General features: G+C 43.4%; 1 long non-coding RNA gene across 1 annotated transcript in view; it reads right to left on the bottom strand.

The window, feature by feature from the left end:
- Positions 1–27,129, bottom strand: part of LOC139034436 (uncharacterized) — a 307,394-nt gene that overhangs the window by 47,522 nt on the left and 232,743 nt on the right. The window contains exon 2 of the long non-coding RNA XR_011486939.1: positions 18,539–18,762. This is a non-coding gene — a long non-coding RNA (uncharacterized lncRNA). The remainder of the gene's footprint in view (positions 1–18,538; positions 18,763–27,129) is intronic.

Raw genomic sequence — 27,129 nt, forward strand, 5'->3', positions numbered from 1 at the left:
TGCATGCTCCTCTTGGCTGTGGTATAAATACTACAGGAAGGTGATGGAGGCTGAGCCTTGGGCTGCAGGGCCTTGATTTGCAATTCTGACACTGCCTGACAATTCCATCATTACTTTTTCATCATTGATCCCACTGAAAATGGATCCCATTCACAAAGAAAGAAAAATAAATAAATGACCAGTGAATATATAGAGATGTTCAAGCTCATTACTAAGCAGGGAAATGAAAATAAACACAATAGCCAGAGTGCATTCTTCACATGTCGATTGGCAAACAGTAAAAAGATGAATCATACCCAAGTTATAATTTTAAGGGTGTAAAGAAATGACACTTTCATAAACTAATACTAATGGGAATGTAAACCAGGAAAATCTGTTGGCAAATTCTATCAGCTAAAATGTTCAACCCTTTGACAGAGAAATCTGATGTGTCCCATTGAAGCACTTCTGTAGTATGCAGAGGTGTTTACAAGGCTACACTGCAAACTGCATGTAATGGCAAAAAATCAGACACAACTCACAAGTCCACCAATAGGGAATTAACTAAATAGGGCTGTCTCCACTTAATGGAGAGGATGTAATTGGTCTTTATAAGATCTATAGTATAATATCAACATTTCAGAAAAGGATTTAAAAATTAGCAGGATGTGAACCCAAAAGAGTGAGATGATATATAAAAAGTGGGCTTGAAGCAGTAGTATAAAAGTGAGTGTTTTGTGTTTTACTTTATGTGTTGTGTTGTTTAAAGCTTTTTGAATGGAAAGGCCTTGTGTAACTAACAAACTTAAAGCTTGACAGGGGCAAAAATGAAGAAGATTAAAGGGAGTCCATATCATCTTAATTTTGATTCAGCCAGACTTTTGCCTATGTAGATGGTTGAAAGTGTTGGAAACTCAAGAAAAGTCTTGACAAGAAATCTAGTGCTTATGAAATACTGCCACATACAGGAGGAAACTGCTGATTTCAGCAGTTTGGACAGCAGGAGTATAGCTGATTGGCAGATCACAGTGAGCTTGCTGTGTGCAAGTTGGCAGAAATGCAGGCCCACGAGGTATATAGAGATCTTGCTAGATCTTTCATAGCTAAGGATGGCAGCATTGCAGTTCATAACTACCATTCAGGTTAAACCAGGTTTTTCCACCTCTGTAAGCAAGGGTTTTGCTTCTTCCACACTCACTTGCCTCTTCTCTCAAACTCAGAATGTGTAACTACAGACCACCTGCATTCATTTTCTATTGCTGCTAAAACGAATGACCACATATTTGGTGGCTTAAAACAACAACGCAGTCTTAGGATACAACAGTTCTGGAGGTCAGAAGTCTGAACTGGGTCTTACAGGGCTAAAATGGAGATGTTGGCAAAGTATGTTCCTTCTATAGGCTCTGGCGGAGAATCTGTTCCTTGCCTTTTCCAGCTGCTGGAGGCTGTTTGAATCACTTGGTTCAAGGCTGCATGACTGAACTATACTTATATTGTTACATCCTCCTCTGTCACTTTGACCTGCCAATCTCCCTCTCTGAAGGACCCTCATGATTACACTGGGCCCACCTGAATAACCCAGGATAATTTTTCCATCTCAGTGGCCTTAGCTCCATCATATCTGCAAAGTCCCTTTTGCAAATTTGCAATCACTGGGAACTGAGGAAAGCCACCTTGATTTCTCTCTCAGCAGATGTGAAATTGGGAGCGTTTAACTAATGCCACTTGCCCTACATCTCCCCGTGGAAGAAGTAGGATAATTTAGGGGATGTCATACTTGAAGGTCTTTGTATGTTCAAGAGTGTCAGAAAAATCACTGGTGATGGCATGAATTTTATTACCAGTGATGTTATCAATTTTGATTCCACTCCATTTCTAAGGAGGTATGAATTTAGTTCTGCTGTTATCAGCTCTTCAGGGAAGGGACTCCTGCTCTAGCCTCTAGCCCATGGTCAGCACTCTTAGATGCTCATTACCTTGATTCTTGCCCCATTATTTTTTATGGGGCAAAGTTATACATGGGCTATTTTAGGAGTTAAATCATCAAATGTGCAGTGACATAAAACATCCCCCCATAAAAGTTCCCTCCACACACAAAATCAATGATGCTGACTGCCCTTTCCAATTACCAAAGAGGTTTCAAATATCCCAGAAAATAGTGTGAAGAGGATCCAGGTATACCATGACAAAAATAGTTTTAAAAAAAGGACCTTGACAAACTACAAGTCATGAACAAAAGTCAGTGCTGTAAATACTCAGAGTGATGCTGTTGTGTAGTATTTTTGCTGCATCCAACAGGAACCTGTGACTCTATGCCCTGAACACCCTCACATAATAACATCTTACAGGCATATGGTGATTTTTTTCAGTATATAGAAGTACATGTATTAGTCTCTGTGATCTTTGTGCTTACTCGAAATACTGGCTGGGACCTTTACCTTTATCATACAGAGCAGAGGAAAGAAGCTCTGAGTCTCTGCTCAAGGTTTCACCCTCTCCAAGGGGTGAATTACAACTTGAATTTGTGACTCTTTTCCCTCTGTTTCCTCTTCTTAGAAACAGAGATTTAAAAAAATAGATTTTCTTGAAAAATAAATATTAATACTTGTGAAGTACTTAGAGTACCTCTTGGCACATAATAAGGGCTCAATGAGTGATATATTATCTAAATGTAAAATTAGAGCCCATTTCCATATATCATCTTATAACTGGAAGATTCAAATATAATAAAATCAGAGTCAGAGAAGAGGTAGGAGGTATAAGGGGTTAATAACCACATACAAGCAAACTACCTATTTTAACACTGGGGCTCGCCACATACCCAGAATTGTCAACTGAAATTAGGTCTCCTTTCTCTTTTTTTTTTTTTCCCCTTTTGCCATTTTGAGTCTCTGATTAGTATTTGTGATAATTTAATTTGAACCTGCACCCTCCATTCAACTCTAAGCTCCATCAGAGCAGAGTCTTAGTCCCTTTTACTCACCGTTGTATTTCTTAGCACCTACATGCTGCCTGGTAGATGCTCAGATACAGAGTGAATGGACCAGAAAGTGAATCTAATTGAGTTGTCATGTGCCCTGCTCCCAGGTGTTACATTTTCATGCCCTGATGAAACTGTGGGATGATAACAACCTCAGAAGTTGGGAAAATACTCCACTTCAAATCTCTCTTTAATGTGTAATCCAAGTCATTGGATTAATTGTCAATTCATAGTTGAGGTCATAAAATGCTTTTGCAGTCATTCATCCTTTTTCTTGGAGTCTCACTGAAGCTCCTGAAGGTTGCTATGGCAGGTTTCGTTCGCCTTTTTAGACATATACAACAAAGTCGCCGAGAAAGAAAATCATCTTTCCCAAGTTCATAATGCTAGTTTGCTTACAAGCAAAACTAAACATAGGTTGCTTGCCTCTTTATAATATTAATACATTTATTTTGATGATTTCAATACTCCAGTGAGTTAGGTAAACTCAACATTCAGAAAACTAAGATCATGGCATCCAGTCCCATCACTTCGTGGCAAATAGATGGGGGAAACAGTGGAAACAGTGACAGACTTTATTTTCTTGGGCTCCAAAATCACTGCAGATGGTGACTGCAGCCATGAAATTAAAAGATGTTTGCTCCTTGGAAGAAAACTTATGACCAAACTAGGCAGCATATTAAAAATCAGAGACATTACTTAGTCAATAAAGGCCCATCTAGTAAAAGCTATGATTTTTCCAGCAGTCATGTATGGATGTGAGAGTTGGACTATAAAGAAAGCTGAGCACCAAAGAATTGATGCTTTTGAACTGTGGTGTTGGAGAAGACTCTTGAGAGACTCAGACTGCAAGGTAATCCAACCAGTCCATCCTAAAGGAGATCAGTCCTGAATATTCATTGGAATATTCCCTGAATATTCCCTGGAAATTCCCTGAATTTCCCTGAAGCTGGGAAAGATTGAAGGCGGGAGGAGAAGGGGATGACAGAGGATGAGATAGTTGGATGGCATCACTGACTTGATGGACATGAGTTTGAGTAAGCTCTGGGAGCTGGTGATGGACAGGGAAGCCTGGAGTGCTGCAGCCCATGGGGTCACAAAGAGTCAGACATGACTGAGCAACTGAACTGTACTGAAGTGAGTTAGGTGGCATCTTTGCCATTTCACAAGCTAAGAAAATAGGCCAGTTAGTCCAAAACTCAGGGACTTAAGCCACCATACTATATTGCCTTTTTTTTCAATGTGAGTTTATTTCTACGACAGGATGCTGACTCCCTTGTGCCTTAATAGTTAATTAATTTATTGCCTCAGTCCCCATTGTATGAAGTCCTTCTTGTGTTCACTTTTCCTATTTTTACTTCCTTCTGACCTTGGGGAATAAGATTTAGCAGAGTTGGGACATCCTACCTTCCCCAGCTGATGGGAAGAAAAAAAAAGAGAGAGAAGATGCCTTTTAATTATTATCACCTTAACTGGTAGAAGCCATACTCTTTGAAGAGAGTCCATAATGAGTTTTCACAGGACAGAGGAAATTATCCACAGTGTAACATGTTTAGACAGTGAAACCTGCTTATGAATATTTTGCCTTTAGCAGTTGTCAGTACATAGCATTTAATAGTCCCCACGGTATATATGTTCAGTGGAAGGCACTAAGCTCTTGCTCCTCGGAGAGTGTGACACTATTTCCATTCTCAAATCTGTTTAGGTCTTGAGAGGATGGCAAGATATCATAGCATCAAAGCAGTTTAGAACTGAAAACAAACTTGCAGCAGACGCAATAGAAGATAGCACCCATGTTATTGCTGTATTCCTCACTTAACACAACATCCAGTACACAGAAGACACTCAGTGGAGGACAGGGAAGCCTGGTGTGCTGGAGTCCATGTGGTCGCAAAGAGTTGGACATGACTTAACAACTGAACAACAACTCAGCCAATAGTTAACATTTGTTGATTCAATGAATAAGGCCCATATTGCAGATGAAGTGATAAACGCTCCATCAGAGAAAATACAATGTTATTGTTCAGTTGCTAAGTCATGTCCGACTCTGTGACCACAGGGACTGCAGCACATCAGGTTTCTCTGTCCTCACCATCTCCCGGAGTTTGCTCAGATTCATGTCCATTGAGTTGGTGGTACCATCCCACCATCTCATCTGCTGCCCTCTTCTCCTTTAGTGGAAAGTACAATAGCTTGTCTAAAATTTACTCAGAAAATCAGAGGTAAACATAAAATTTGATGAGTTTTATTTTTATGATTTTGTTCTTTAGTTCATTTACTTAGTCATACTTTCAGGGGTTGTATGCTTGATTACATACTGACGGAGGCACTCAAAGGATTCAGATGTGGTTCCTGATCTCTACATCCATTGAGGGAAATCAGACAGAACAGCAAGCATCAGGACAGAAAGGAACTAGTGATCAACCTCAGGAGTCCTCACAGATGCATATTTCATGTAGAAGAGATTCGTTAAAAACCCTTATGATATTGAAAAATACCTATATGCTTACCAATAGGAGGACTGAAAGCTAAACTATAAATCATCCGCATCAGGGGATACTACATAACTGTTAAAGTGTCTGATGTGAGCTATGGGGGCTGACACAGAAAAATCACTATCTACAGTACAGAGCAGGGAAGAACAAGTCATGTTAATCATAGAACAATGCACAAAGTATACCCCACTTGTCTACATCTGCTAATCAATCAGAACTTGCAAACATATGGGCCACATCTGGCTTACTAGTGTCCTATCCAGCCTCTGCAGCATTTCAAAAAACTTAGAATGCATTGCCAACATCTTAAAGGCAGGAGTTTTCACCCCAAAAGTCTGGATTTGGGTCGTCTTAAATTGAAACATCTGACAATGCTGGAGACCCACAATGCCGCACAGAGCAAGAGGGTCATAGCTGCTCCCCAAAGGTGGGACATGCACTTTTGAATACAGCCTCCTTAATGTACAGTCATCTGTCAGTATTCCCAAGGTATTAGTTTCAGGATCAACTCCCCAAGACCAAAATCCATGGGATGCTAAAGTCCCTTATATAAAATGGTGTAGCATCTGCATATAATCTATGTACACTCTCCTGTATACATTAAATCAACTTTAGATTGCTTATAACACTGTATACACTGAATACATTGTATTAAATATTAATTGAATATTGATTCAACAACATTCAACGCTATGTTGTTGTTGCTCAGTCGTTAAGTCATGCCTGACTCTTTGTGACCCCATGGACTGCAGTATGCCAGGCTTCCCTGTCCTTCACTATCTCCTGGAGTTTGCTGAAATCATGTCCACTGAGTTGGTGACGCTATCTAACCATACCATCCTCTGTTGCCCCCTTCTCCTTTTGGCTTCAATCTTTCCCAGCATCAGGGTCTTTTCCAATGAGTCAGCTCTTTGCATCAGGAAGCAAAGTATTGGAGCTTCAGCATCAGTCCTTCCAATGAATATTCAGGATTGCTTTCCTTTAGGATTGACCGGTTTGTAAATAATTTTAAATATAATATAAATTCTATGTATATAGCTGTCTATGAGAGGCAAATTCAAGTTTTGCTTTTTGGAACTCTCTGGAGTGGTTTTTTTTTTTTCCAATCTTTTTGATCTGTAGTTGGTTGAACCCATGGACATGGAACCAACAGATACAGGGACCGACTGCATTTTTATTAATGCCTGATCCTTCCATGCATTTTGGTCCCATACCTCCCTCCCTTGCTAAGAAGAACATAGAAAACCTGGAAATATGGAAGGAAGGTGACTAGGAGGCTTGTTGGCAGGGGGTCAGGGAGGGAGTGGGGTGCTAGTAAGCAGGCTTTTATGGTTTGTTCCAAAAATGCACGTTCTGCTTACCTCTTGTGGCGGGTAGTATCGCTTTATAAAGTAAAGAAAACAAAATGTGTAAATACTGGGGAAGAATAGAAACTTCAGGTGATATTTAGTCCACACCTGAAAGGATGGCTGTGTCTTGAGCATTTGGGCATGGAGGTGGGACGTTCCAGGTTGAGGAGATGCTGTTAGCAAAGGTCCTCACTCCCATTCTTCTTTTCACTTTGAGACCTCACTTTATGACCCGGCTCACAAGCCTGGGGGGTACACGTCAAATGCTCTGCTCAGAGAATGTGCAGAGAGTGTGGCTGTGTCTGTCAGCCCCATCTGGAGCTTTTGTTTTTCCCTACACATGTGTCCAGAGGCTCCTCTCCCCTTAGACTGCCAGGGGCTCTTACCTGTGAAAGGAGACCTTCAGTCTCAGTTTTAGGAATTCAGAGATTATATGCAGAGGAAGAAAACTTCTAGAAAGCAGCCTAGGTCAGGAATTATAGGGCAAGAAAGAGAGAAGTGGAACTGGGACTTTATTTACAGTTTGCCCTTGACTTAGGTTGCTGTAGGCCTCAGTCTCACCATCTATAAAATGAGAGAGGTGAGCTATATGCTGTTCAACAGTTTAGAAGTTCTAAAACTGGGCTTTGGTTTCCGGATTGATGAATCTGAGAAATGAGAAGTACAGTTCAAATGGCTTAAAGTTCTCTGCATTTCACGCATTTTTGTAAGAATTCTTATTCAAGGAAATAGACTGCTTGGTACCTTCTTTCCAAAGATGGTCCAAAGCTGTTCTCACAGAGATTATTCCAATTGAGAAGCACTCTCCTGACCTGTTTGAATCTTGCAGCCTAGTAGAGTAATAAGACCTTCCATGTGTATAGCAATTTTTACCTTCCGAAAGCGCTAACCATTTCTGTCCTGAATTTTACAATTATATCAATACTATATAATGTAGGAAAGGCAGGATTTTTGAAAATCACATTTGAACAATAGGGCTACTTGGACTTGAGTTACTCTCAGAGAAGTAGCGGTGATGTACTCAGAAGGGTGCTTCAGAGCTAGGTCTGTCTCTCGGCCTGACTCCGAATAGGCTGGCTATGTGACTTAGGCCAAGTTCCTCAAGCTTCCTGTGCCTCAACACCCTTATATACTCACTGGGGAAAAATAACCACCCAGGGGATTAAATGAGATCCCATCTGTGCTGGAACACAGAAACCAGAATTGCCTGCTGGCATTCACCTTGTATGAGATGGAGACACGTGGTTGGCTTTGGAGAGGCAGAGAGAACGAGGGGAGGGTGTGGAGCTGAGGAGGGGGGAGAGGAGGCTCTCCCAGGTGGCTGGGCTGTGCCCGTCATCTAGAGAATAAACACAGGAAGAGGTCGGGGGTGGATGTGACGCAGAAGGGGAAGGTGCTGAGTTTGGGGCGATCCCCTGGAGAAGGAAATGACTACTCACTCCAGAAGTCTTGCCTGGAGAATTCCATGGACAGAGTATCCTGGAGGGCTACAGTCCGTAGAATTGCAAAGACTCAGACATAACTGAGCAACTAACACTTTCACTTTTCACTGGACAGGTTGTTTTTCAGTGCCTTTAAGACATTCACAAGGAGATGTCTAACAAGCAGAATTCGGGCTGTGTGCGCTGGATTTCCTTGTTTCATAACCTGCTTGTTTGTTTTTAACACTTTATAAGTATAAAAATGCTATCTCATTGAAATTAGTGTAGTGTCTTGGGAGTTTGCCCCAAGTGATTTTTAAAGATGGAGAGTCACCTAAGACACCATTTTTAGGTCTGGTATTTCCTAAAGGAGTCAAAAGAATACTACTTGTCAAGATGTGAACAGCAAAAGAGAAAAAAAAAAAAAACAACATTCAACCCATAATAAAATAATTTAAAAAAAACACATCCGCCTTTCACAACCTCGTCCCCCACAAGATTGACAGGAACTTATTAAAAGCTTTCAGAAACGTGGTCCTAAGGCAAACTTGTTTAATTTTAAACCTAAAGTCTATCTTATTGGCCCAAAGTACTGCCTTCATTTTTTCCCATATCTTTGTAGTTGACAGCGTGTAAATCGTTTTTGTGGAATAGATGTGAAAGTGTTTCTAGCATCCCAAGAGGAAAGGGAGACCTCAGAAAGGTGCATGCTCTGCCAAAAGTTCCTAAGCTGGTAGCTTGTCAGATCGGAACCCTGCTTTCCTCACTATCAGCACTGTTTTCTACCCACCACCCTGTGCAGACTGTACTGTACTCTCCTGCAGAAAGAAGCAGGTGGACAACAGCCAAATTCCACATTCATCCTTCACCAGGCATCGCAAAGCACCTTCTGAAATTGCCTTCACCCTGTTGCCTGCTTAAGTCATCCAGAAAACAGCCCAATTCATGTTTTAATAATATGTTTATACTCCTGTCACACCTATTATTCGAGGTTATCAAATCACTCTGCCCATCTTAATGAATTCTTATGATTCTCCTGCAAAAGAGATTAAGGCAACATCTTGCCAGTGTGGCTTTCTGCGGCCATGGTAATGAGTCTATTGATAACCTCATGCCTGCACACACCTTCAAGTCAGCTCTTGTGCAAAAGAGGCTTTGCAATTCCTTTGCATGGCTTTGCAATTGCTCTACAAACCTACACATCCAAAAGGTGCCATCCGTCTCAACCAAAGAGCCCTTTAACTTTTACAAAGCCCTTTTATTTTTACCATTTAAAAAATGCCTATATGTCTATTATTTAATTACTTTTCTATTACTAAATTAAGTAAAAAAAAAAAAATTACTTCATTTTTTCCTGTCATAACCCCAGAGATATGCAAGGAATGCTGGTCACCCCCAGTTGACAAAAGAGGGAATTGGTGTCTGGCAAACATAAAGTGACCTTCCTAAAAGTCCAGCAAGAGTCAGGATTCAGATTCAGATGTAATCATTCCATTAACAAGTACTTAGCGGATGCCCACTGCCAAATTCTAGGCTAGGCACCACACGGGAAGTGCAGCAATCAAACTAATAAATATGATCTCTGCCACCATGGGATAAGAGCTCAGTGAAGCTGGCAGAAAATAGAAAATAAAACAAATGGCGACACTTTCCAAAAGCCACCCTGAAGGAAATCAGTGGGAAACATTTCCCCCCAAGATGTTCACGTGTCTTGCTCCCTGACTTCATTCAGTCGTCTGCCCAAATCACTAATGGGCCAGGAAGAGTAGGCTATCAGAAGGGCGCTGCCAAGGACTGAAGGGGATTTCCTTGGTAGGAGCAAGAGATAGCTGAAATGAGAGGACAGGGCCTGAGGCCATAATAGATAAACTATAAGGCCTTGACATTTTCCTAGATTATTCTTTCCAGATCCCAATTCATGTCACTGGACAGCAAATGATTTGAGACAAAGGAGAGAGAAGGAAAAAAAGAGAGAGGGGAAAAAAACCCGACTAGAGGCCCTGCCTGTGGCTAAATCTTTCTCCAAGAAGGAAAGATGTATTTTCACATGTCAATGTGGAGAGTCCAAGTATCACGTGGAAACAGTATTTCTAAGGGACTCTAAAGAAAAATCAATTGTCTCATCCTCTCAACCTGTAACCTTTCTGGTTTCAGTACTCGGAAATTCACTGGGCCCCATCCCCGGGCCCAACACCCTTCTCATTAGTCCCGTCACCATAGCAACTTTTAAGGGCTGTATCCTCAGTCACATGGCAAACTAATTGAACTGTACAACTTATTTTGCAGCTGGAGAATGTAAAAGTGAATCTTACACTTAATCATACTCATAGCACTGACATTCAAATCACAAGGCTTTGTTAGGGCTCCCAGAAAATGGAGTGTCATTTTGCCAGCACAATGTTTCACTCAGAGGCACATCCTGCTCACTTTGAAGTGCTAAGTGAATGGTGAAAAAGAAAAGCTTTGGGGCTTAGGGGTGGGAGAGGGTGGAGGGGGGCAAAAGAAGGAACAAAATATGGATGAATAACAGGGAAATGAATAAATGTTTCCAAATCTAATTCGAGTTCAATGTAAATGCTGCTGAAAATCTTTGTCTTGTGTGTTTTTTTTTTTTTTTTTTTAAAGAGGCAGAAACATTGATGGAAAGAGCTTCGAATCACAGACCTACTCTGCACTCCTTAGTTCTGAGAGCTTTGGCAAGTCACTTAACTCCTGGTAATTTAAGTTTCCCTGCATACAAACTAGAAATAAATACTACCACCCGACAGGCTTGTTCTGAGGGTAAACAGAATACATATAATCCTATATAAAACACAGAGCATCATGTCTGACACACAGTAGACACTCAATTGTCATTTTTCTTCCAAAGGTTGGACCCCAATATATAGCTAGACCTATGCCAAAATGTAACAGCAGGCAGTGTACTGGGTGCCTATATATTAATACCTTCTCTCACTAACCACCATACTAACCCTGGAACATGGATATCATTACTCCCCTTTTGGCAAATGAAGAAACTGAGGCTTAGAGAGGTTAATAATAATTAAAAGTACCCAAAACTTAAAAAGGAGGAGAAGAAATGACTTCATTTCCTTTCTATATTGGAGCATTGTCTAACAGGACTAGCTGAGGTCTTTCTGATTCTTAAGGGGAATGTACTTTGTCTGACTTACCATTAATTAGGCCCAGAGCCCTTCACGTTAGATGTTAATTTGCAGAAGATGAACAAGTTACTAATGACTGGTGGCATGGCTGGCAGAGAGCAAACGCTTTCTGCCCAATAGGAAAGATGACTGAAAGCTATGGTTGATTGCCCTATGGGGCACGAATACCTTTGCCCGTAACTTAGCCCCCTTATTTCAGTGTTGTGTGTTTCAGTGATGCCAGCTCTCAGACCCGTCTTTGACTGAGCTGGGTCATCCTGCGGACCCCTTCTTCGTGGCTACGTGCATACTCAGTTGCTTCAGTCATGTTCATTGTGATGCTACGGACTGCAGCCCCCAGGCTCCCCAGGCCATGGGCTTCTCCAGGCAAGACTACCAGAGTGGGTTGCCATGCCCTCCTCCAGGGGATCTCACCGAACCCCAGGATCAAACCCAAGACTCTTGCATCTCCTGCATTACAGGTACATCTTTACCCACTGAGCCACCTGGGATGCCTGTTAAGTCTCTAGAGAGTGCTCATTGTACACAGGCCAGCTTTTTTTTGTTGTTTCTGAAAATGACACTTTGACAATAATATACATAGCTCCCATCAAGATGGGAAAGAGTACAGCCCGGTTGGTCTGACTCCAGTGTCTGCACACCTCAATCTATCTGGCTCACAGAAACCAGGACTAGGATTTAAAGGGTGTAACCTCCCTCAAGTGAAAGTGAAAGTGTTAGTCACTCAGTTGGTCCAACTCTTTGCGACCCCATGGACTGTAGCCCACCAGTCTCCTCTATTCATGGGATTCTCCAGGCAAGAATACTGGAGCAGGTTGCCATGCCCTCCTCCAGGGGATCTTCTCAAGGATTGAAACCAAGGATCGAACCCAGGTCTTCTGCATTGCAGGCAGATTCTTTGCCATCTGAACCACCAGGGAAGCCCACCCTCCCTCAAGGAGCACTGAAAAAGACAATCAACTGTAACGTGATTTCACACAGTACATGTTAGAGTCCTGGCAGTAAAGTGTTATGGAAGTTTAGAAGAGGGATACCTCCATTTCTCATTTACAGGAGTGAGAATGATGGCAGAAGACCTCACAAGAGAAGCATTGAAGAATGAGCAGATTTCCTCCTGATTTCCACCATAGGTATAAAAATGGTCCCCAAGAGTTCATGTCAGGAAAAAAATAACAGTGGCGGTAACTATGCAGCTTTGAGTTTATAATTCTCACCTAACCAAGGCTCACAAAAACTCTGTGAGTTAGGTACTATGTTATCTCCATTTTTAACTGAGAAAACAAGGGTATGAAAGCGTGCCTGGCTTGCCCAAGAATGCTGGACTGGTGGGCACAGAGCTGGACCACTGAATCACTGACTCCGGCTCTAGGACCCACATTCCTCCTGCTCCTTTCCTGCTTCCGTTTCCACGTACTCCCTCTGTCCCTAGCTCTCACCCCAGGGACACATACAGTTTCTGACATAGCCCCCAGCTTCAGGCAGGCTGACATTTTTATGCCTGCTTGACCTATGAACAGCCCTTGGAAGCTTAAAATGTGTAAATGACTTGTCAGCTTTGAAGGGCTGGAAGTGGGAGCCTCTGAGATGAAAGTCCTGCCCTTCCAGACACTCCACCATTCCTTTCCTGGAGGGGCTGACTTGACTTGCTTTCCAGTCTTTGTTACTGATCCATCTGCACCTGGTCCTGGTGCTAAGTGGAGAGAAGGATAAATGAGCTTCCTCCTGCCACCCCTCACGGGGAGAGACGACGCACCGTGGGGCTATGTGTCACTTTTGGTGCAAAATGCCAGAGGGTAACTGGAAGAGGAGGTTGAGAGAAACAGCAGGGCTTATCCTCACTTGAGATAGCTAACAATCTCATCTTTCAGGCTTTATGAAGATGATTTCTCTCCTGCTTCATCCATGTGCTGCCCTCACTCCATCAGCCCCTGAAGCCTTCCTTGTTATCTGTACTGTTCCATCTGCGCTAAAGAATGGAAAGAGGGCTGAGACCTTGGCTGGGTCCCTGGCCTCTAAGCCTGGTTCTCATCTGTGCATTGAGCAGACTGGATGTACATGCTATGATTTGAGGAAGTGTACTCAGGCAATCAGTGCCAGAAGAAAGCACTACCAGTGAGGGAACTCAGTGATGAGGAACCCACTCACCCACCCACAGCCTGGGAGGACGCAACCACGTGGAATGGAACAGGCCATCAGACACGTGCTTCTAACTTGGGACAGAGGTGACAGGCTGGTATAAGCATAAAGAACATACAGAAAACAGATGGGAAGAGCCATGTGAGATGCTCCTGAGCGGGCTGATGTGTTATCTTCAGGTGGCCCCAGTGAATAGGCACAGAGGATGAGCAGCTGCTTCATGATACATCCATGCTGGCCTAATTTCCTACATTCCACCCTCAGAGAGGACTGGAGGAAAGGGCCTGATTCAAGTCTGACTGCTTCTCCTAGCCTCCCCTACTCCTCCATGCCCTCACAGTCCTCTCTACACTCTCCATCCTGACACAGGGCTGCTCAGGGAATGAGAAGATGGGCATCTGATCCAGGGCTTGCCAGTAATAACCTGGATGGTTGAGCAAAGCCTGCTCTTCTCTGGGCCTCAATTCATTTCTCTGTAAATTGAGAAGTGAAATAAACAATGGAATGACTATGGAACACTGAGGTGCCAGACAGCATGGTGTCTCTTGTGACACTTAGAAGTGCCTAAGAGATGCTTTTATCTGTTTAGACAGATGAAAATGTTGACACTCAAGCTCAGTGATTGGTACACGGTCAAACATCTAGGAAAGTGTAGTCTAACTCCTGACCCTGAAATTTCTCTCATAGTAGAGACACTGACATAGCCGCTACCTGCCTTCCTGCTTCCAAACCCACTACCCACCAATGGCAGACACCACCTGTGCATCTCAGCACCTTATTCAAACTGACTTCAGGAAGACTGTAGTTTATGTCAACTATGAATTGGCACTTTCCAAGAGCATTTGCCAGTGAACAACAGCAAGAAGGGCATTTGCCATCTGCCTCTACAGAGACTGAACACTGCGCTGCTGCTGCCAACTTTCAACACCCCCTGAGGTGGGTGAACGAGGCGCTCTGTGCTCCAAGGAAACTGATGGAACAAGTCTTTAAATAGGTAGATATTTTCAAGACCTGATTTCATGATCCCAATCCTTGCCTCTCCTTTTATCTGTATGTGCGCTTAGTCACTCAGTCATGTCCGACTCTTTGCGACCCTTGCCAGGCTTCTCTATCCATGGGGATTCCCCAGGCAAGAATACTGAAGTGGGTTGCCATGCCCTCCTCCAGGGGATCTTCCCAATCCAGGGATCAAGCCCAGGTCTCCCACATTGCAGGTGGATTCTTTACCATCTGAGCCACCAGGGAAGCCCGCCTAGAAAAGCACTTCTCTAGAAAAGCACTAAATCCCTTCATGGTAACATCCAGCTCCTTGTGACTAGCAGAAAACCTCTTTGCAAAGTAAGTGCTTGATTGCACTGAACTCCCCCTTCACCAAAATCTTATATATTGACCTTCCCCACTACCTCTTTGGAGCAGTCTCTCAGAGCTCTCTGAGGTACTGTCTCCCGGGTTGCAGTCCTCGTTTGCCCCAAATAAAACAATTCACAACTCTCATATTGTTCATCTTTTTAGTCAACAGGTACCAACCTCTCACTTTAAGCCTGCTACAGTCTATCCCCACCACAGAAGCTAAAGTGATCCCTCAAAAACAAACCAGATGGGCTTCCCTGGTGGCTCAGGGGTAACGAATCCACCTGCCAGTGTAGAAGACACTGGTTTGATCCCGATCTGGGAAGATCCCACATGCCGCGGAGCAACTAAACCCATGGGCCACAATTGAGCCTGTGCTTCAGAGCCTGGGAGCCACAACTACTGAGCCACAACTACGGAAGGTCAAGTGTGGTAGAGCCCATGCACCGCTGCAAGGGAAGCCACCACCACAAAGCCCGAGCAGCGCAATGAAGAGTGGCCCCTACTTACCACAACTAAAGAAGAGGCCGAGCAGCAGTGAAGGCCTAGCATGGCCAAGATAAATACAAAATTTTTTTTAAATATCAGATCATGCCATTCCCCAGATCAAACCCTCTAATGGCCTGACAATTCACTTATATACATCATGGTCTTCAAGCTTTTGCAAGCTCTGGCCTCTAACCATCCTTCCAACTTCATTTGCTACCTCTCTTCCCTCTGTTCATTCTGTCCCAACCACTCTGCTCTCCCAGGTATTTACTTAATGCCTGGTTTCATTAAGATACTGTTCATTATAGTTACCAGGGGGGATGGGTTGAAGGAAGGGATAGTTAGGGAGTTTGGGATAGACAAGTACACACAGCTATATTTTAAATGGATATATAGGGATAGCACAGGGAACTCTGCCCAGTGTTATGTGGCAGCCTGGATGGGAGGAGGGTTTGCAGGGGAATGGATACATGTATAAGTACAGCTGAGTCACTCTGCTGTGCGCCTGAAACTATCACAATGTTGTTAACCAGCTATACTCCATGTACTTTATTTATAAAATAAAACATTTTAAATTATAAAAAGATACTGTTCAAATGATCTTTCCTTAAGGCAACTGATCACTTATCTAAAGTGATACCTCTGTTCCTTCTTACAAGCCTATTTTTACTCAATTTTTCATTATTAACATTTATCACGCAGTGCCTTAAATCAAAAGTGTATAATTGTTTGTTTATCCATCTGTCTCCATTACCTATAAGTTCTATGAAGTCAGAGACATTTTGTTCATCCCTCCAATAGTGCTCTTCACCTAAGAAGAATCCAAACAAGTATTGAATCCATGAATATTAGTCATTATACCATCTCCTTATTGAATATAGTCATTTAGACAGGTTTGGTTTGATTTACTCAATAATAAAGTTGATAGTAACAGGGAACTGCACTCAGGCAGTCATTCTGGGGAGGAAAGCGTATTTGGATGGCATGCTCTGGGCAAATGGTGGCGGTGTTCCAGGCCCTGAGTCTGTGTCACTGGTTGCAGAGACACTATTAAACTCTAACCTGATGCCCTCGGGTTGACTCATATGACCCTTCAGTGTGATGTTTCACTCCCGCAGACCAGCTACTCCCCAGGGTCATGGCACACAGTTCATTCACAGCATCAGTACTCAACTACCACACGGCAGGAGGAATGAGAACATGATCAAACTGGCTATTTTTCTATAAGATGTTAAGAGGAAATCCGATGAACTTTCTGCCAACACAGTAGTTAATAAAACATAAATCATTCAAACACTTCTACTTGTTAAAAAAAAATCTGTCTAAAACATCAGATGCAATATCCTGTGAAATAAGTAGAGTGGATTTTTTTCACCTGGCCCTGGGCATGTCCCTGTAGACCCCTGTTCCTTATTTGTAAGATTAGGAATGTCTGATCTTTGGGATCCTCCAAAGATGATCCATTTTAAATCACTAATAAGTCTATGATCATTTCCCCAAAACAGATGTGAAACTGGAGAAAGTGAGCGAAGGTAGGCTACCCTCAAGTTCTTTTGTAAAAAGTGTTTAAACTAAATTCATGATGTTATCTTAATTTTTTGGTTTTCTGCCTCTTTGTCAAAGAACTTGGGAATGGGTTCTAATTAAGAGTACCAGCTCAATCCCTGTAGAGGACAAATGATGACTAGAAGAATGCATCAGAAACAAGTTTATCAGAATCAGTCCAAGCATCACAATGATGCTCTCTTCTCACAGCATTTAATAACATGACTGTGAAGGGTGTGTGTTACCCTTTATGTACATGTCTATCTCTGGAATGAAACTCCTGCGCATGAAGACTTTAATTTGTTCAAAATACTACTGCCTTCAACACTAGGCTTGGCACAAAATAAGTACTGAAACCAAGAAGGACCCCATGGGCCTCCTGGGCATGGAAGAAGCCTTTTCTGTTTACTCTCTGTGAAATTTCTGGGGTTTCCCCGGTGATTCAGTGGTAAAGAATCCTCCAGACAATATAGCAGAAGCAGGTTTGATCCCTGGGTCAGGAAGATCCACTGGAGAAGGAAATTGGTACCCACTCCAGTATTTTGGATAATCCCATGGACAGAGGAGCCTGGTGGGCTACAGTCCACAGGACCACCAAGAGTTGGACACAATTGAGCAATGGAGCATGCATACGTGCATGCATGCACACAAGTGTGCAGGACCTTCCCTGAGTTCCAAATCGCAGGTTCAAAGAGTTGTTAATCAGGGAAGGGAGGAGATGCAGAGACAAGGGTGGAGCAGCCAAGAAACAGTGCAGCCTGGGGAGAGGATCCTGGTTCCACCTCAAGGGACACACACAACAGTATCTGAGCTCTTTCCAGAACTAAAACCCCCACCAAATGAAAGACGTAACTACTTGGTGAAGCATTCTTCATTCCAGAGAGAAGGTGACAGTTTGATAACCACAAAAACTCCTCAGGAGACCACTTGTGGCCAGATGAAAGGAATATAGGCCCTGCACACACCTTGATCTTTACAGCAACTCTGCCCTTGAACCAGTGTTATCAATCTCCTCACCAAATCCCCCCAGGATGCAACACACAGTTTTGCAAGCATGAACCCGCTGTGTGTTGTGTCCCATTCGCCTGCCAAAGCAATAAAGCTATTCTCTTCTTTTTCACCCAAATCTCTGTCTTCAAGACTCAATTCCATACCAGAGCACAGAGGCTGAGTTTTCAACATCAGTACTGAATCAATATTTAATGAATGAATAAATAGCTAGAGGACTTGAGTCACCAAACTTAACTCTCTTGCCATATACCACTGAGAAAATCCTAGAACATGGGAGTGCAGCTGAAGTACCCCCAACATCACAGAGACCAAGACAGACCACATCAGAAAGGTGAGGGGAACGGCTACATGCGGACCACACGGCCCACCCCCAGGCCAGCACAGCACCGCAATGAGAGGTCTCCCTTGTGGTTCTTCCAGTAGGAAAAGAGAGCCCAGGGATGACATCTAGCTTCCCCAGCATTGCAGGGTGGCTTCTCGGGGGCTTTACACTGGTCTTGCCCCAGAGACATTGTGGGGAAGTCTGAGAGGCTTGGCCATAGGGAATCTGATTGTAACAAAGAAGTGGGCAGAGGCTTGAAACAACCAGGGCTTGGATCCTGGCAGATCAAGTTCCTACCTGCAGCACCCAGGGTAGGTAGTCTTCCCAACAAGTAGCTTTGCTCATCTGCGGAGCAAAGACAGTGGTGCAGTCTGACCAGGTAACGTGGTGAGGAGCAGCTCTCTGCCTGCTTGGATCCTCAGACAAGATGTGCTGGGCACTGGAGCTTGGCCTGCCACTGCCCAGGCAGGGAGGCTGAGTCATAGCCCAGCCTACCGCTGAGTGTACATGACCAGGAACACCTGGGAGATGGAAAGAGAGAAGATTTGAGGTTATCAGAAGCAGGGATTTGGGGGAGTGGAAATGTGAGTGAAGGTGGTCAAAGGGTACAAATTTCCTGTTACAAGATAAATAAGTACAACAGGACAACTACAGTTAACATTGCTATATCAGAAAATTGAAAGTTGTAAAGAGAGTAAATCCTAAGAGTTCTCATCCCAAGGGAAAAGACACACATTTTTTTTTCCTTTTTTCTTTGCACTTACTATATGAGATGATGTGTGCTCAGCTGCTCAGTCACACCTGACTCTTTGCGACCCCATGGGCTGTAGCATGCCAGGCTCCTCTATCCATGGGATTTTCCAGGCAAGAATACTAGCACGGGGTACCATTTCCTACTCCAGGGGATCTCCCCGACCCTTGTCTCCTGTGTCTAGAGCCTTCCCTAGTGGTCCAGTGGCTAAGACTCCATGCTCCCAACGCAGGGGGCCTGCATCCAACCCCTAGTCAGGGAATCAGAGCCCACATGCCTCAACTAGGAGTTCACAGGCTGCAAATAAAAGATACCACATGCTGCAATGAAGATCAGAGATCCCATGTGCCACAACTAAGACCTGAAGAAGCCAAATATTTTATATATTTTATTTATTTATTAATATTTTTAAAAACTCATTATGCTTACACCTTAAATTTATATAAAAAACAAAGACAGTGTTAGTCACTGCAAGTCCATGGGCTGTAGCCCGCCAGGCTCCTCTGTCCATGGATATTTCCAAGCAAGAATACTGGAGTGGGTTGCCACTCTCTTCTCCAGGGGATCTTCCCTACCCAGGGCTAGAACCTGGGTCTCCTGCATTGCAGGCAGATTCTTTACTGTTTTGGCCACAAGGAAAGCCCAACTTATGCAGAGCTATGTTTCAAATACATCTCAATAAAACTGGAATGAATAAATAAACAAAAGCAAAACCTTACTAGGAAGGAAAGCAGACAGGATTACAGTATAGCTCTTCACAGAACAATGGAGGCTCACAATGGTTTGATGGCTTTCCCTAGCCAAAGTGTATCAGAGTAGAACCTGGCCTAAAGCCTCCTGGCTGCCCCCAGCCTGTGCCTTCTGGGTCTTAATTCCAACCTGGTGGATGGGACGATGGAACATGACTCTTAGCTGGCCCAGCAGGCAGGAGGGCTGTGTGCACCCACCTGGGAGCTCTCACGACCAAGCAGGACTGGTCCAATCCAACTCCTGTGAAGCAGCAGGCCTTCCTTCACAGGTCCCCTTGCCTCTCTGCCTCCCTGTCTCAGGCCCCCAGAATTTTTCAGAGTCTGGGAGCCTTTTGCGATGAACAAAAGGGATCTAACAAAACTACACACTAAGGGTATCTAACCCCTATTTGTTGAGCCCTAATGGTGTATCAAGGTGTATAGTATGGGGCTCAGGCTCTGAAATCAAGCTGTCTGGGTTCAAATCTCAACCCTGACATGTATCTAGGCACTGAGTGTCCTCACTTTTAAAATAGGAATGTGGATTGTCCCTTCCTCTAGGACAGTAGTGGGGATCGGGTAAGGCAGTATGTGCAGACACACAGCATGTGCCTGGCACCTACCCACATCTCTCACTTCATCCTCACAACAAGCTCAGGAGGGAGATGATAATTATCCCATTTTATAGATTGAAGAAGGGGCTTCCCTCATGGCTTAGACAGTAAAGAATCTCCCTGCAATGCAGGAAACCCAGGTTTGGTTCCTGAGTTGGGAAGATCCCCTGGAGAAGGAAATGGCAACCCACTCCAGTACTCTTGCCTGGAGAATCCCACGGACAGAGGAGCCTGGCGGGCTACAGTCCATAACATCGCAAAGAGTCGAACACAACTGAGCGACTCTCATACACAGATGAACAAACTGAGGCTCAGAAACCCTAAGCAGCAATTTCAACAAGGCTTGCTCTACTGAACCCAGGCTCACCTCCAGATGCTTTCTCAGAGGACACTAGTCTTGAGGAGGATGCTGGAAGAAACCACATGGAAACCAAACGACTGAAATTTTCAGGGTGAGTTCACAGGGCAAGGTCACTCGGGCAGGGCAGAAATTTTTGGAAAGACGGAAAGCACATTCTTCCCAGACTCAGAGGCACAGGGCAGCCCGCTGCCTCCTTGCTCCAGGATGTCTCGGAGTAGGAGCAAGTGGTAACACCTGCTCTCCCGGGGCCTCGACCCACTCTACCCACAGCTGTTTCCAATTAGAGGACTGAGGGCTGGCTCCATTACTGAGAATGCGTCCTTGCAAAACTCCTAAGGCAAGGTTGTTAGCGTGCTTTCCTCAGGACCCAACTCCCCGTCAGCCTGAATAATGACCCCTCTGATTATCCCTGAGCGAACTCCCTACCCACCCCCCTCCACCCCCAAGCCCAGTTCTCTGCTCTTTACTACCTTTGGAAAATGCTCTTTCCTGGAAAGAGACCGGCCTCTCCCTTTGGAAATGCTGAGCAGGCTTCTGTTTACCTGCTTCCTTGGTTGAGATGGATAAGGAAGGGCTTGTTTAGGAAAGCGGTGAGAAAGCATAGGGAGTGTGCAGCAGGAGCCTTATAAAGTCCATGAACTCAATTTCGCTCTCTTTAAAGTGAAATAAACTGGTCTTAACACACTGAAGCAGACAGCTCCGTCCTTCTTCGTGGATGAGGGAACATGAGGGAAACTGTTAGGCGGAGGCAGGGACGGTGGATCTGTGGCAAGGAGTTTCTTCCAGGTTTGCACTCAGCAAAGCAGAGATTGGAGGCCACAGCTGGGGCAGAGGGCAAAGTGCCAGGTGTGCACCCCGCCCGGGCTGAATCACCCCTCCCTCCTTGAGGCCCTGCTCTGATCCATCCTAATCTCCTCCCATCTCTGTCTCCTTGCCCCTCCCCTTCCGGCATTCCCACACACTCCCTCAACCCTACACCGGCAGCACCCTCTTGCCACTGGGGGTCCCTTCTCCAACCTGTCAGTTACCACCACTTCCTGAAGCTTTGGGCGTCCCAGGTGGATCAGTGGTAAAGAATCCACCTACCAATGCAGGAGACTCAAGAGACACGGATTCAATCCCTGGGTGGGGGAAGATTCCCTGGAGAAGGAAATGGCAACCCAGTCCAGTATTTGTGCCAGGAAAACCCCACAGACAGAGGAACCTGGGGGGCCACAGTCCATGGGGCTGCAAAGAGTCAGACACGACCGAGCACTCACACAAGCTGCAACCTTATTTCACATGTTCTTCCCCTAAAAACCCTCTGTTCTCCTCCAAACTAGAAAGAATCATCTCATCTCCCGGGCTCAGAAGAACAATTTTTCTTTAATGTTTGTGGGCACGCTTGTCTATCCAGTAATTAAGGGAACCACCCCAAGGTCATGAAACAGCGTGGGGCCAGGTCGCCTGAATTTCTGCCTGTGACCTTTATATCATGTCACATTTCCTCTCCAACCCTGGAAAGCAAATCCCAGAGTTAAAACAGATGCCTAAGGGATCAAATAAAAGTCTTTGTTTCTTACATTACTTGCCACAGAGGCAAATGACCGAAGTCCTGGAAGCTTTGTTTCGGCATCTGTGCCCACAGGGAATGACTCAAAATGGCTTATTTGTCTGCATCTCTAACTCTGACAGGAAAGGTACCCTTGGCTCTCGGACCCCTGGGAGCATCTGTGAAGATGCTCATGTATCACTGGAAATATAATGAGTTGGAGATAATTTTATTTATGAGAATTCCTCCAGGGTGGTAGGAGGGATTAGAAAGAATATTTTAATAAAATGCTTGGGGTTAGGGTTTCATGCCCAAGGATCATGACTGGCCAATAAGAGATGTTTTCTAAACTGTCTCCAGGTCACAGCTCTCTGCCTTTCTGCCGTCCGCTTCTCTTTTTTTCCTCCCTGAGGGACTCCTGACTTTTTCGAAAGTGAAAATCTCCCCGATATGATTCTGCAAAGGAACACTCCTTTCCTTCCTCTGAAAGGGCACCTTGATTGGTCTAAGCCAAAGTTGACGAGACAAGGCCCATGGGCCAAATTTCGCCAGTCACCACTGCCTGCAAGCTAAGAATGATTTCTGCATCCTGTTTGTGCTGTTAGTCGCCAAGTTGGGTCCGATTCTTCGTGACCTCATGGACTTCAGCATACGAGACTTTCCTTTGCTACAGGCTCTAAGAAGAGCCACAGTGATTTGATATAAAATCTGCATCTTAATTGATTGGAAAAAAAGCAAAAGAAGAATAGTATTTCTTGACTTGTGAAAATTATATGAAATTCAAATTTTATTGTCCTTAAATTTTTTTTAACAGCTTTGTTGATGTATAATTCACATTCTGTATAATTCACCATTTGAAGTGTACTACTCTAGGGCTTTTAGTATATACACCAGATCATGCAGTCATCACCACAATCAATTTTTACCCCCCAAAGATACCCCATGCATCATCCCCAGCCCCTCAAATCCTAGGCAGCTGTTAACCTACTTTCTCTGGCTATAGATTTGCCTATTCTGAACTTTTCATATATATGAGAAACTTTTTCATATATATATATATACATATATGAAACTATATATATATATGAACTTTATATATATATATATATAATACAAGTTTTATTGAAACATATTCATGCTTGTTTACACACAATGATGATGGCGGGGTTGAATTTTTGTGGCAGAGATTTTTACATCCAACAAAGCCTAAATTATTTACTATCTGGCCCTTTTCAGAAATTGTTTGTAAATGCCTGGTTTAAGTAGTTTGGTGTTGCTTTGTAGTATGTTACTGGAACAGGTGTAAGCACATGACCTATACCTACCTGATCAGACAGAAGGAAAGGACTTACTCTCTTTGCATGGAATGCCTGCTAAGTCACTTCAGTCGTGTTTGACTCTTTGCGACCCTATGGACAGATTGCGACCCTATGGACCATAGCCCTCCAGGCTCCTCTGTCCATAGGATTCTCTAGGAAAGAATACTGGAGTGGATTGTGGTGCCCTCCTCCAGGAGATCTTCCTGACCCAGGGATCGAACACACGTCTCTTATGTCTCCTTCATTGGCAGGAGGGTTCTTTACCACTAAGGCTACCTGGGAAGCCCCAGTGTAACAGGTTTCTTTTTATGGCCTTTTCTGGGGTTGCTCAATTGCTATTGGAAGCCATCTAGAGGCCAAGAAGAGACAGCCTGAGGACAACAATGAGGATGGAAAAAGGAAAAGAACTTGGGTGTTAGATTATACTGAATGAACCAGTTCTGAACCCTGCCCTCTTCAGAATATCTTTTCAGGTGAAGTAATAAATGCCCTCACCATTAAGCCAATGTGAAACGTAGTTTCCATTACCTGTAGCCACAAGCATCCTATCAGATACAACTTATTTCTATAGAGCAAGATTGAGTATCATATGCTACTTGGGACCAGAGTTGAATTTTCCCAGACAATAGAAGGAGATTTGAAACCAAGCAGGACCCTGTGGGGCTCCTGGGCATGGAAGCCTTTCTGTGCCTCCACGACCTTCTCTAAATTTCAAACAGCAGGTTCAGACAGTTGCCAGTCATGGAAGGGAGAGGATGCAGAGATAAAGGAGGAAGAGTCAGAGGAAATAATACACAGTGCACAGCCTTGGGAAAGGGTCTTGGTTCTGTCTCAAGGGATACACATAACAATATTTATGAGCTCTTCTGCAGAACTGAAACCCTCAAAAATGGAAGTTGTTACCTACTTGATAAAGCATCCTTCACTCCAGAGAGAAGGTTATAGGTTGATAACCTGAGAACCACAGAATCTTGTAAGGAGACCAACTGAGGCCAGATTCGCACACCCCCTGATTCTAATCAGCAATGCCGCCCTTGAACCCTTACTATAAAACTCCTCACCAAACTTGCCTCCCCAGCCCCGGGTTGAAACACATAGCTTTGAGGGCATGCACCTGCTTGGCTCCCTTTGCCTGGCACTGCAATGAAGCTATATTCTTTTCTATTTTATCCAAAACTCTGTCTCTGAGATTTAATTCTATGTCAGCATACAGAGGCGGGATTCGGCTTCAAGCTAAGCACTGCCACCACCAGCCCTCCCGTCACCATGCCCTCCTCTTGTTCAGCCTCCCCATGCAGCTCTTAGATGTTTGAAGGGTATCATTTTCAGGGGAATACTAATGCATTGCCTGTCTATTTGTCTACCTGTCCCTGGCTTTTTATCTAGCCTGCCTAGTTTTAAGATATGGCCCTTGATCTCATTTGTAAACAAATAAAATTGAAGCTGAACTTTTCTGCTTGGTGTCCAATTATTATGGGTACACATTAAAGTAGTATGTTAAGAGATTTTATTATTTTAAACCAGGCTTTCTGGGATGATGGGAATTCAGGCATTTCTTTCTTCCTTCTGTGTTTCTGAATGATCACCCTTTTTCTAACAACATGGACCCTTCTTAAAATAAAAATTTAGCTAATTTTATATTTTTAGACATTTGTCTCATTAATATTTTCCCTAAACTGTCCTGAAGCCTCAGTTGCTCACCAGTGTGACTATTCACTATAGGCGTGAGGGATCATCTCCTGGCTCAGTAAAATGGATAAAGTTAAGGCATGGCTATAAAGGAATATTTTTAGTAATTGATACAGTAGCAAGAACAAAGCAGTAGGATTTAAAACCCTAGGGTTGAGACCTTGACCTGTTAAACTTGTTATGTGGCACTGGCCAGTCAGTTCCTTCTATTTAACTTTCTACTCCTCCTCGGAACCTTGGTCCTTGGGCTCATTTCTTTAAAATAATTTCCTGAGATCACCTGCCCTTCCAAAGGTGAATCAGATAATCTACTTCTATATTTCTAAAATATCCTTAGTATAATCTTCCATTATAGTTCTTATCTGGCTGAATTTTAGGGTTTTTTTAAAATTATTATTTTTACTGAACTCCTCAGCTATATGGTGAGTTCTTTGTAGGAAAGAACCACCTCTCTTTATTTCAGTTTCCCTGAACTTGATATATCCTATACACTTGATATTTTTTTTAAATAAACAACTGGCATTTATTATTCTAAAGAATAAAACAGTTGGACAAAAGAATAAAATAGTTAGTCTCTTCCATTTCTAAAATTGAATTCATCTTCAAGGATTATTCAATGATACATGGTAGAAGTATTTGCAAAAACTGTAGTAGATCATTTAGGAATTCTTTCTGATGAATAGTGACAGGTATCCAAAATAACACTGCCTTAAATAAATCACGAGTGGATTTTTGTCTCATGGAAAAGACATGGAGAAACAGACATCCAGTCATCAGCAACTCATGGTCTCTCTCCTCTCTGTTTTACCAACTTTATTGAATGGCTACTCTCATCTAGGCTGCCTCATGATACTTAATTGCTGCTGTAGCTCCAGTCATTAAATGAATATTCCAGGCAGCTAGAAGAAGGAAGCAAAAAAGAGCAAGAGGGCATTGTTCCTAGGAAAGTTCAATTCCTTTCAAGTCCTAACCAATGATGTCCACATATAAGTCATATCTGTGAGGGAAGCTAGGAAATACCACTTATAGCTGGGCAAATTGCCATCCCCTACAACATAGGGATGTCTTGCTTGCTAAGGAGGAAAGGGGAATGGGTATTGGGTACATACAGGAAAATCTCCACTATCCTTGATGAGTGTCCCCTCAACATCACTGTATTACAGAAGATTGGGATTGACTCTTAGAGGTAAAATCTCTTTGAAACTTGGTCCTTCAAGTCATCAACTGTATGACAAATAACCACTCAGGACACCAGGCTATATATTAAAAAATGATGGCTGATTCACTGGTCAGATCATACATGATCATACATGGGGCTAAGCATATAATCAGTGCATTAAAAGAAAATGTTGAACTGTTTGAATTACCCTTAAAAATCTTTTAATTTAGTTCTCAAGAAAGGGCATTTTCTCACCTGCCTTTTCCCATACTAAATGAAAATATGTGTGTTTTACCCATGAGGGTCACACTGTATCAAGCTATTCCCACTGTGAAAGCACTGGGGGCCTCCTGAGCCCCACGCCTGCAGCACCAAGTGAATCTCTTCCAGCTCACACTGACTCCTGGACCTGCCCAGAGTGAAGTAGAGGGTCACATTTGCATTTAAATCTCCTGTTGCATGTCATTTAATCTTTCTGGCACAGCACATAAACATAGTAATTCAATTTGGTAAGTGAAATCCCTGTGTGCGAGTCCATCAAACATGTTGCTCTGATTGCTCATTTTTTAGTCTGATAAAATACTCCATTGTTAGTAGAAAGCTGCTAGCATGTGGTGAGTATGGAGGTGATATTGGGCAAATTTCCAGACACACCGGCTCTAATTCTTCTTTTTCTTTACATCTGCATTGTCCCTTGACTATCAAACAGTCCCCACTAAGTCTTTTGCTAATATTT

This window comes from Odocoileus virginianus, chromosome 3 (genome assembly GCF_023699985.2).
Source record: "Odocoileus virginianus isolate 20LAN1187 ecotype Illinois chromosome 3, Ovbor_1.2, whole genome shotgun sequence".
Classification (NCBI taxonomy): domain Eukaryota; kingdom Metazoa; phylum Chordata; class Mammalia; order Artiodactyla; family Cervidae; genus Odocoileus; species Odocoileus virginianus.